Here is a 9,480-nt window from a genome sequence, read left to right on the forward strand (position 1 = left end):
CAATTGCAGTTCGTTTTCATTTTAAATGAGAGTTAAAAAGTGGTACATTGACAATGTAAAATAGTTTTACGCTGTTATACAATAGAAAATCATCAATTTGTCATGTCATTAAATTAGTTTTTAAATAAAAGAATAATTTAATTAGATATATGATGGTGACTGGTTGATAGAGTAAAACTATTTTACACTGTCAATGCATCACCACTTTTCTCTTTAAATATTTAATAAAAAAAATTCAATGTTATTTTATTTAATTTCTTGCAATTTGATTTAAATTAATTTTAAAATATTTAAATTATAATTTATAATTTTTTTGTTAATATTAATATTATAAAATTATTATAAAATAATAAGGTTAAAGATAATGTCATATCAGTGTAAACTAGTTTTATATCTTCATCCAATAAAATTATAACATTATGTCATGTCATATCAGTATTTTAAATTAAAACATATATCATATTAATATTAAATAAATAAATACTACTCTGTGTGAAATAAATACATGTGTCGATTATTGAAAGACTAAGAAAGAAAATACTGCATGGTCATGATTGCTCCGCGTACGTACAGCCGATATCCCAAAATATAATTTGATGTGAACTCAGAACTGAAAGGTCGCATTCCTCCAATGCACAAAAGTGACTATTGAGATCAATATTATTATTGTCCACATTTCATTTGTATCATTTCGTCGTATTCAATCTCTTTCTTTCTCTAAATTCCAGCTGAATCCAGATAAATAATCCAGCTGAGCCACACATAGATAAATAATTTGTTCATGCGATGGGCCACTTTGGAAAATTGGGAGAGGCTAGGACTCTCTTTTTTCTTTTTGGTTTCTTTAGAGCTATATCACTTAAATTATGTATCATTAATTTTGGTGGCGTCAAGAATCAAAGTTCCTGTATGTATGATTGTTACAGCTTATGCAACCATAGCCACTTGAATGATAAAGCAATCACCTCCCTCCAAATTGTAATTGCCAAATGTAAATTTTCACGTTTCGTTTTTGTTCCTTTTTGTGTGTCTCTAGAGATTCTCAAATGCCAAAACATGTATTTAACATTAGCAGTTTTTTAAAAATAGGAAAAAAGGGATTTCAGTAGTCGGATCTTTTTGAGTTTGATGGAGACTTTCGTAAAGAAATTATCTCTAGTATTGTCAAAGCTATTAAACTCATCTTCAATCTTTTTTAGAAAATCTTGTGAGCCGTATTTTTAAACCCTAATTTTTAAACTATGTCTGATTTCTTGACAATATCTTTTAAAGGTGATATTCTTATAAATTGTAGAAGTATGTCTTAATATTATGAGTAATGAAGAGAAAAAAAACATGTTCCGAATTTACAGAAATTAAACCGCAAAAAACTAGCATATAAGTGGAACAAAAATGCTGGGGCAGCAGGGCCGATCAAGAGAGGGCGACTAGCAGTGGCAGGGGTTTTAATGTGTTTGATGGAATCCCGTATGCACCAGATTAAATTCGACGGACCGTGGATCCGGTTCGGGCGGTTCACACAAACTGGGCTTGATCGTTGTTGTCTGTGGATTCGTTTTTAATGTTAGAATATTATAAATATATTTTATGATAATATACTAAGAGATATTCTAAGATACTAATAATTAATATAATGGATATTGAAAGATATTTATAATTTTTTATTTTAAAAGATAATGAGTTGTAATTTTGGTCAATTAAGGATATGTTGGATTTCATAACTTATAAGTACGTATCTCTATCATTCTTGTCTTTAACAAACTTCACGATGCAGTAGTATGAAAGACAAATGGAGAAGGTGACAATCCTAGAGAAATTTAGAGAGGCAAATGTAAAAATTCTTATGATTATGATATTGGAATTTGAGAAATCTTTGGAGGTATCTAAGGGGATTTAGAAACACTCACTATTCCAAATAAGACCTAATGCAGCACTTTTTGAACGTTGTCTATTCTAGCGCTGCTATAGGTATAGACAACGTTTTTTCTAATGTAAAAGTGTTGGCTTAAGTGCACTTTAGGCACTGCTTCATGCTAAAAGCGTTGGCTTAAGTTCACTTAAATTTAGGCAGTGTTTTATGTTAAAAGTGCAGGCTTAAGTGCACTTTAGGCAACGCTTTATGTTAGAAGCACTGGCTTAGGTGCAATTTAGGCAGCATTTTTTATTAAACGTGTTGGCTTAAGTATACTCTAGATTACGTTTTCTATTTAAAAACGCTGGCGTAAGTCCTCTTTAGGCAGCACTTTTCGATAAAAGCGTCGGCGTAAGTCCTTTTTTAGTTTCAATATCAAATTTTTCTCTTCACTTCAAATATCATAAATTCTACAATTCTTATAATCATAGATCAATATTGTATTGTGATCAACAATAACCACAAGTGAACTAACTTGAATTTGCATAAATTTCATAATCTCTCTAATACAAATTCAAAATTTCTTATTAACTTGAAAATGATAACTTATATCTATTCAAAATTATATAATCTCCATGATATATTGAAGTATAATTCATTCTTTTTTGATAATACAATATATAATTACTTCAATAATGTCTTCTTTCAAATCTTTCATTTTTATATATCCTACACATATGATAGTTACGTAATCAATCACCTTATGTCATATATATATATATATATATATATATATATATATATATATATATATATATATATATATATATATATATATATATATATATATATATATATATATATATATATATATATATATATATATATATATACGAGGAGGAATATATTTACTCCAAGAGTAAGTTATTATAACTTACTCCACATCTTCCACATTGAAATATATATAATAAATATGATACTCACTATGTACTATGATCCGTGTATTGTTGTTTGATTTAGTCTTTGATACTCGATCTCCTATTTGATAGTGGTCCACTGTTTTGTTTATACTAAAACATTTCCATTGACAAACAAACAAGCATCAAATTAAAAAAATTTATTACTAAAGGTATCTTACAACTAAGAGAATCGCTATAACCTCTCTTTTGTCTCAAAATGAAGAAAATGCCACAATGCTTTCAACATCCATTCTTTTGAATTGGTGAAAATGAAATTTAGTTATTGAGTTTGATCCAAAATCATCAATTTAATAGTCAATCATTGAATATCACATATTTCTCTCATTGTCCAACATCTTTCAATTGTTTCATACAATTCTTACTTTCATTATATATATAGATATAATTAAAAAAAGTGTATACTTTGTTAACATGATTCAATCTAAACATCTGTTAAGATTTGATTTTTAGACTCATTATGGTTATTTGTAACCAAACATAAACTTCACTAAAAATCACAAAATTAAAAATTAAACCCTAAAGAATCAAATTAAAAATATTTCATTGCAATCACAAAGAAAAAAGAAACAAAAAATTTCATAGCAAGCACAAAGAAAAAGAATAAAAAAATTTCACAAACCTTAAATAGTAAAAAAAAAGAAACATAAACTTACAAAATGAAAGAGAAGAAGTGACAATCTCTAAAAATAATGTAAAAGAAGGGAATAAAAAATAAGAGAAATAATTGTCTTAAAAGAAAAATAATTTTGTATCTTTTTAAGTTTTATTTTTAAAATAAGTTATTAACTATTAAATAAGATAACAATAGCATAAAATGTCTCTTAGTTAAAATGGTTGAGAAGTTTGTGAATAACCTAAGAGTAGGAGTTTGATTCCTTATTATAGCAAATTTTACAATAGAAGCCAAGTGGTCCAGCTAGTAAAGAAATTGTACAATAAATGAAGTTTCAGGGGTTTGATTCCCACATGTTAATTTTTTCGTAAATTTTAATTAGTTTAAAGATTCTATGTGTACATTAGACAACACTTTTTGTTTATTTAATGATGCCTGATGTAATACTTAAGGTAGCGCTCTTATTTATTAGTAAGCATTGTCCATTTCACTACTTAAGGCATTGCTTTTAATTATGGGAAAAAGCTAACATGTGCCCCAATGGCACAAGTTAATGAGATATTTATAGAAAAATTTTTTGGAACGCGTGCATTCAATGTATCAAAATTTTAAATATGAATTTATTTCATTTAATTATATTTAACTTTTTCCAATTATAGTATTCTTAACATGTGCCCTTAGGGCACATGTTAGCATGACCCTTTAATTATTAATAAGTGTTGCCTAATGTAATACTTAAGGCAACACTTTTATTTATTAATAGGCACTGTCTAATGTTGATTTTTTTCGAAAAATTTAATTATATAAATTTTAGATTCTATGTGTATATTAGACAACGCTTTTTGTTTATTTACGGGTGCTACCTAAAGTACTACTTAAGACAACGCTTATATTTATTAATAGCGTTGCATAATGTACTACTTAAGGCAACACTTTTATTTATTATTAAGCGTTGCCTGATATTGATTTTTTCAAAAATTTTAATTAGTTAAAAATTTAAAGATTCTATGTGTACATTAGAGAGTGCTTTTTGTTTATATATGGGCACTGCCTAATGTAATACTTAAGTCAGTGCTTTAATTTATTAATTAGCGTTGTCTAATATACTACTCAAGACATCACTTTTATTTACTAATAAGTGCTGCCTAATGTACTACTTAAGGCACCGTTTTTATTTATTAATAAGCGTTGTCTAAAGTAAAAATACTCTCTAATATATAATTTCTTAAAATTATTATTTTTTATTAAACATACAACAACGCTTATATTAAAAATTGTTGCCTATGTGGATACCTTATTCCAACGCTTATTATCAAAAAAAAAGTTGTCTAATGTTATCATTTATTTTTTAGCATCATTTTTATATTAAAAAAAAGTGTTGGTAAAAAGGTTGCTGCCTAAACTCTTTTTTGGCATAGTGACTTTTAAGCTCTGTGGATTTTGTAAGATTGTGAAACACTTGGGTAAAAAATATATTTTTGTTAAACTTTGGTGACTAATTTTTGTAGCTCTATTGTAATATCTTGTAATAACTTTTGAAATAATAGTGAATCAGAGAGCTACTCTCTCCTATAGTAGATTGTTTGATCGAAATGTGTAAATAAGTTATTTTATTTCTTGGCTTTTATCTTCTCATGACTTGTTGTATATTTATCTTCACTCTTGGAAGGTTATTGTGTTGTTTCAGACCATTTATTTTTGTTGTTATTTTTGTTTTTCCCTCACACATTAAATTTTTTGGTGTGTTTGAACTATGAATAATTCTACCAAATGTTTTGAAATATTTAACCAGTTTTTCATAACAATTGGCACCCACTGAAGGGGAAAAGGGATTTTGTTTACAAGTGAGCACCATAGTTAGTTAATGGGATATCGGGAATTTTTTCAGAGATAATTTTTTGGATTATGGAAAGTGAAGATACAAGCAAGCATAACACAACAAAAATATATTGAATCATTGAAGAATAAGGCATCGATTCCTACATCCCTAACACAAGTAAAGAAGACCGAGATGGTCGAGAAGGTCAGAAGTGTCATTATTTTATGGATCCAAGGCCGTCTTTAAGAGCGAGCAAGGCGGGCTATCACATAAGGACCAAAACTTGTCACGGCTAAACTCTAGCTAAATATGGCTTTATAAAATATTTATCTTGGTTAACTTGTTATTATAGGGAAAATATTTATTTTAGGGTTAATAATAATTCACCCCCTGTAATGTTAGCGAATTTTGCTTTTCCTCCCTCCCTACCTTTTGGCAACGGTGGGGGGTAAACCGAAACACGCTCATATTATAGAGGGTAAACTAATATTAACCCTTTATTTCATCATAGTTAAATCATTCTTAATCTATCTAGGGTCTTCTAAAAATTAAGTCAACAATGTGTGCATCGAAGATAAAGTTCTAAGAAAAGTAGTTAGGGAGAAGCATGCGACTTCGATATGTGAAAAACTTGAATCATTGTACATGATCAAGTCTTTGTCTGACAAGTTGTATCTGAAAAGACAAATATAGTCATTCCAAATCGTAGAAAATAAATCTATAGTGGAGTAGTTGATAAAATTTTACAAAATCATTGATGATGTGGAGAATATTGAGGTGAAGATTGATGATGATGACAAGACTCTACTCTCGTTAATATCATTACCCAAATATTTTAAGAACTTCAAGGAAACCCTGCTTTATGATAATGAAGATACTATTACTTTCGATTAAGTCCAAACGACTGTAAGATCAAAGGAATTTGTAAAGATGAAAGATTTAAAGATTGACGATAATGATGAATTAGAGTGTCTAAAGAGGAGGAAGTGAGCATATATATCAAGGTTTAAATAATTCACTTGTCAAAAAGTCAATCACATCATGAAGGATTACCCCAAGACGAGAGGCAATGATGATTTTGTTAAGATTGCAGTCAGCTCAAATGAGGATAGTCATGAGAGTGTTGTTGTATTAATGATGTCTATTTTGGAGAGTGAAGAGAGTTAAATCATAGAATTAAGTTGATCTTATCATAAACATTTTAAAAAAATAATACTTTTAGACTTTGAAGTTAGTGGAAGGTGGAGTAGTTCGCCTTGGTAATAATAAGACCTGAAATATTTGTAGTATTGATATGGCTAGACTTAAAATGTTTGATGGTATTGGTATGGGGTAATTATTACTTGCACTTAAGGCACACAAACTAGATTGAATTCTCATAAGCCCAAAGGGATACAGGTGGATTAATCACGGCCTGGACAATGAATTCCAACATTCACGGATGGCAGTCAAAAGCTACATGAGATAACAAACTTTTATGGTTCCAATTGTATCATCATCCATGACCCGTCGTGGAATTAAATTCACATATTCACAATTTTGGTAATATATCACATATTTATCTATTTTTAAATATTTATAATAAATTTAATTTTTAATTTTAATCATTGAGTTTTTCTTCGTCTTCTTTTAGATTGTCTAATTAAAACTTCATTTTACATCGTCCCTCTCAAACACGACATTGTATATGTGGCACCATGATATACAATTTCTATCATGTTACATTTTAAGAAAAAATAATTATTAATATTATTTAATAAAATTAATAAATTGAATAATATTTAATCATTAAATAATTACTAATACCATGATACCACGTCAATGAATCAATGTGTAACTTACAATTTTTTATGTGTTTGATGGTACCAATAATTATTTAATAAATATTTATTTATTAATTATTAGTTATATTAAATAAAGAGTTTAATTGCTATGTATTGTCAGTGTTAAAATTTTTAAACCATTCCTACATCATGACCATTCAATTGTATTAATTTTAAAAAAAATAAAAGTCAAACTTTATTAATTTATCAATGATTGTGATTAATTGACATGTAAAATTATTTTACACTGTTAGTACATTTCAATTAAAATTTTAAATAAATTATAAATTGTGATACTTCACAACAAATATACAATGTCATGTCAAAGTCACATTATAAGCTGAAATGCTAATTAAACAAAGTTGTAAAATGAAAAAAAAAAACATAAAAAATATTAAATAGAGGAATAAAAGATTGAGTTTTTTCTATAAAAATTAATAGAATAAGATAATAATTTTTTTAATATTCTTAACTACATATTAGGAACATTAAAAAAATAATAAAATAATATAGAAATGTTCTAAAACTCTAAATCTAAACACATTTAAAGTTATCATGCAAAATCTTGCAAGATATTTTTTGAAACAGAGAAAGCAGCTTCACACTAGTTGTAATAATGAAACAGTGATAGGCATCACCTTATTTTGACACCTGTCTGGCTTTCATCTCCTAACACATGAAAATTCGGTTGCATATTTTGGCAATAATTGAGCTGATCAGTGTTTTAAAAATCGGACCGGTCATCGAACCGGTAAGGGTACTGAGTCACTGGTTTATCGGTCGAACCACTGGGTCACTGGTCGAACCGCACGACCAAATCGGATTAAACCGGATTAAACCGAATAACTCGGTTGAATAGACCTGTCATTATATAGGTATAAAACCGGTTGAACCGGATGATTCAGTCTCTAAAAAATATAACTAGCTTTTAAATATTTTAAAAGTATCATATCATAAATTCACAATTTCATAACTTAAATTCAAATTTTAAACAAAGGTATCACACATAACAAAATAGTAAAAAATTACAAAGTCTAATTACAACATAATCTAATTGAATAGTTTATAACAAAATAACTCCAATGTGTACCAAATTTAATTCAAAATAGGATCCTCCTAAAAAGAAAATCAAATAAAATTCAATATGTTTATGCTATTTAAGAAAATTTATTAGCAAAGATAACAAATAGACAATAAAGTTTTTAATTTGTCACTAACCAAAAAAACTATATGAGAATGCTATTTAAGTAATACACTACTAAATATATTAAAAAAAGAGTTTAAAAAAAAGTTTAAAAGAAATGTTAAAAAATAGTTTAAAACAAAAGTTTAAAAAAAAAAACAAAAAAAATGCAATTAAACCGCCGGTTTTCTGGTTTTTCTGGTTTTCACCGGTTTTCACCGGTTCCCACCAGTTTGATGACATACCCGATCTGACTATTGAACCAGACCGGTTACCTGGCCGGTTCCCGGTTCGACCGATCCGACCGGCCGGTCCGGTCCGGTTTTTAAAACACTGGAGCTGACTCTCTTAGGTTTATTTGGCGGCAGATTGTACAAACAAACGACAGTACATTAAAATTAGTTGAGATAATATTTTTTTTTAAAGTAAATTGATAAATTAATTTAGTGTTCACTTTTTAAGTTTATTAAATAATTAATATATTTAGTTTTAAAATAGATTAAATATATTAATTATTTAATAAATTTAAAAAATAATTTATTTTTTATAAAGAAAATCAGATATTATGATAAATTAGTAAGAAATTTATGCTATTGCACAGGTCCTGTCTGGATTGACATCACATTTCTACTTAACCATTATCTATTTGAATTCTTTTTTCAATTGATTAACATTGACATAGTTACAAATATAAGTTAATAACACTACAACGCGCAAGGCTTTTAAAAGCGCTTTTTTTGGCCTTTAACAGCGCTTTAAAGCGCTGCCAAAGCCAGCGCTGGCATAGGCTACGAAAGCGCTTTTAAAAGCGCTCTGGTAGGCCCCCCCTATAAGAGCGCTTTTCTGGAAAAAGCGCTCTTGTAGGCCCCTCTTTAAGAGCGCTTTTCAGGAAAAAGCGCTCTGGTAGGCACCCCTATAAGAGCGCTTTTTTCAAAAGAGCTTTCGTATGTTGCGTTTTTTTTTTTTTTTATGCTTTTTATTATTTCTAAACCTGCACTTTTGGCAGCAATATTTTAGAACCTGTAATTTACTATTTTTTGGCAGTATTTTTTCATGAACCTATAATTTATCATTTCAAATCGATATATACCATTATAATCGATATCGATTATATACAAAAAAAGTATTATATTATATACCATTAATGTAAATCAAAATACATATATACATATTTCTAAACCAAAACAACTAAACCAATTCACATATTTCT

The sequence above is a fragment of the Vicia villosa genome, linkage group LG5 (assembly GCF_029867415.1).
Source record: "Vicia villosa cultivar HV-30 ecotype Madison, WI linkage group LG5, Vvil1.0, whole genome shotgun sequence".
In the NCBI taxonomy this organism is placed as follows: domain Eukaryota; kingdom Viridiplantae; phylum Streptophyta; class Magnoliopsida; order Fabales; family Fabaceae; genus Vicia; species Vicia villosa.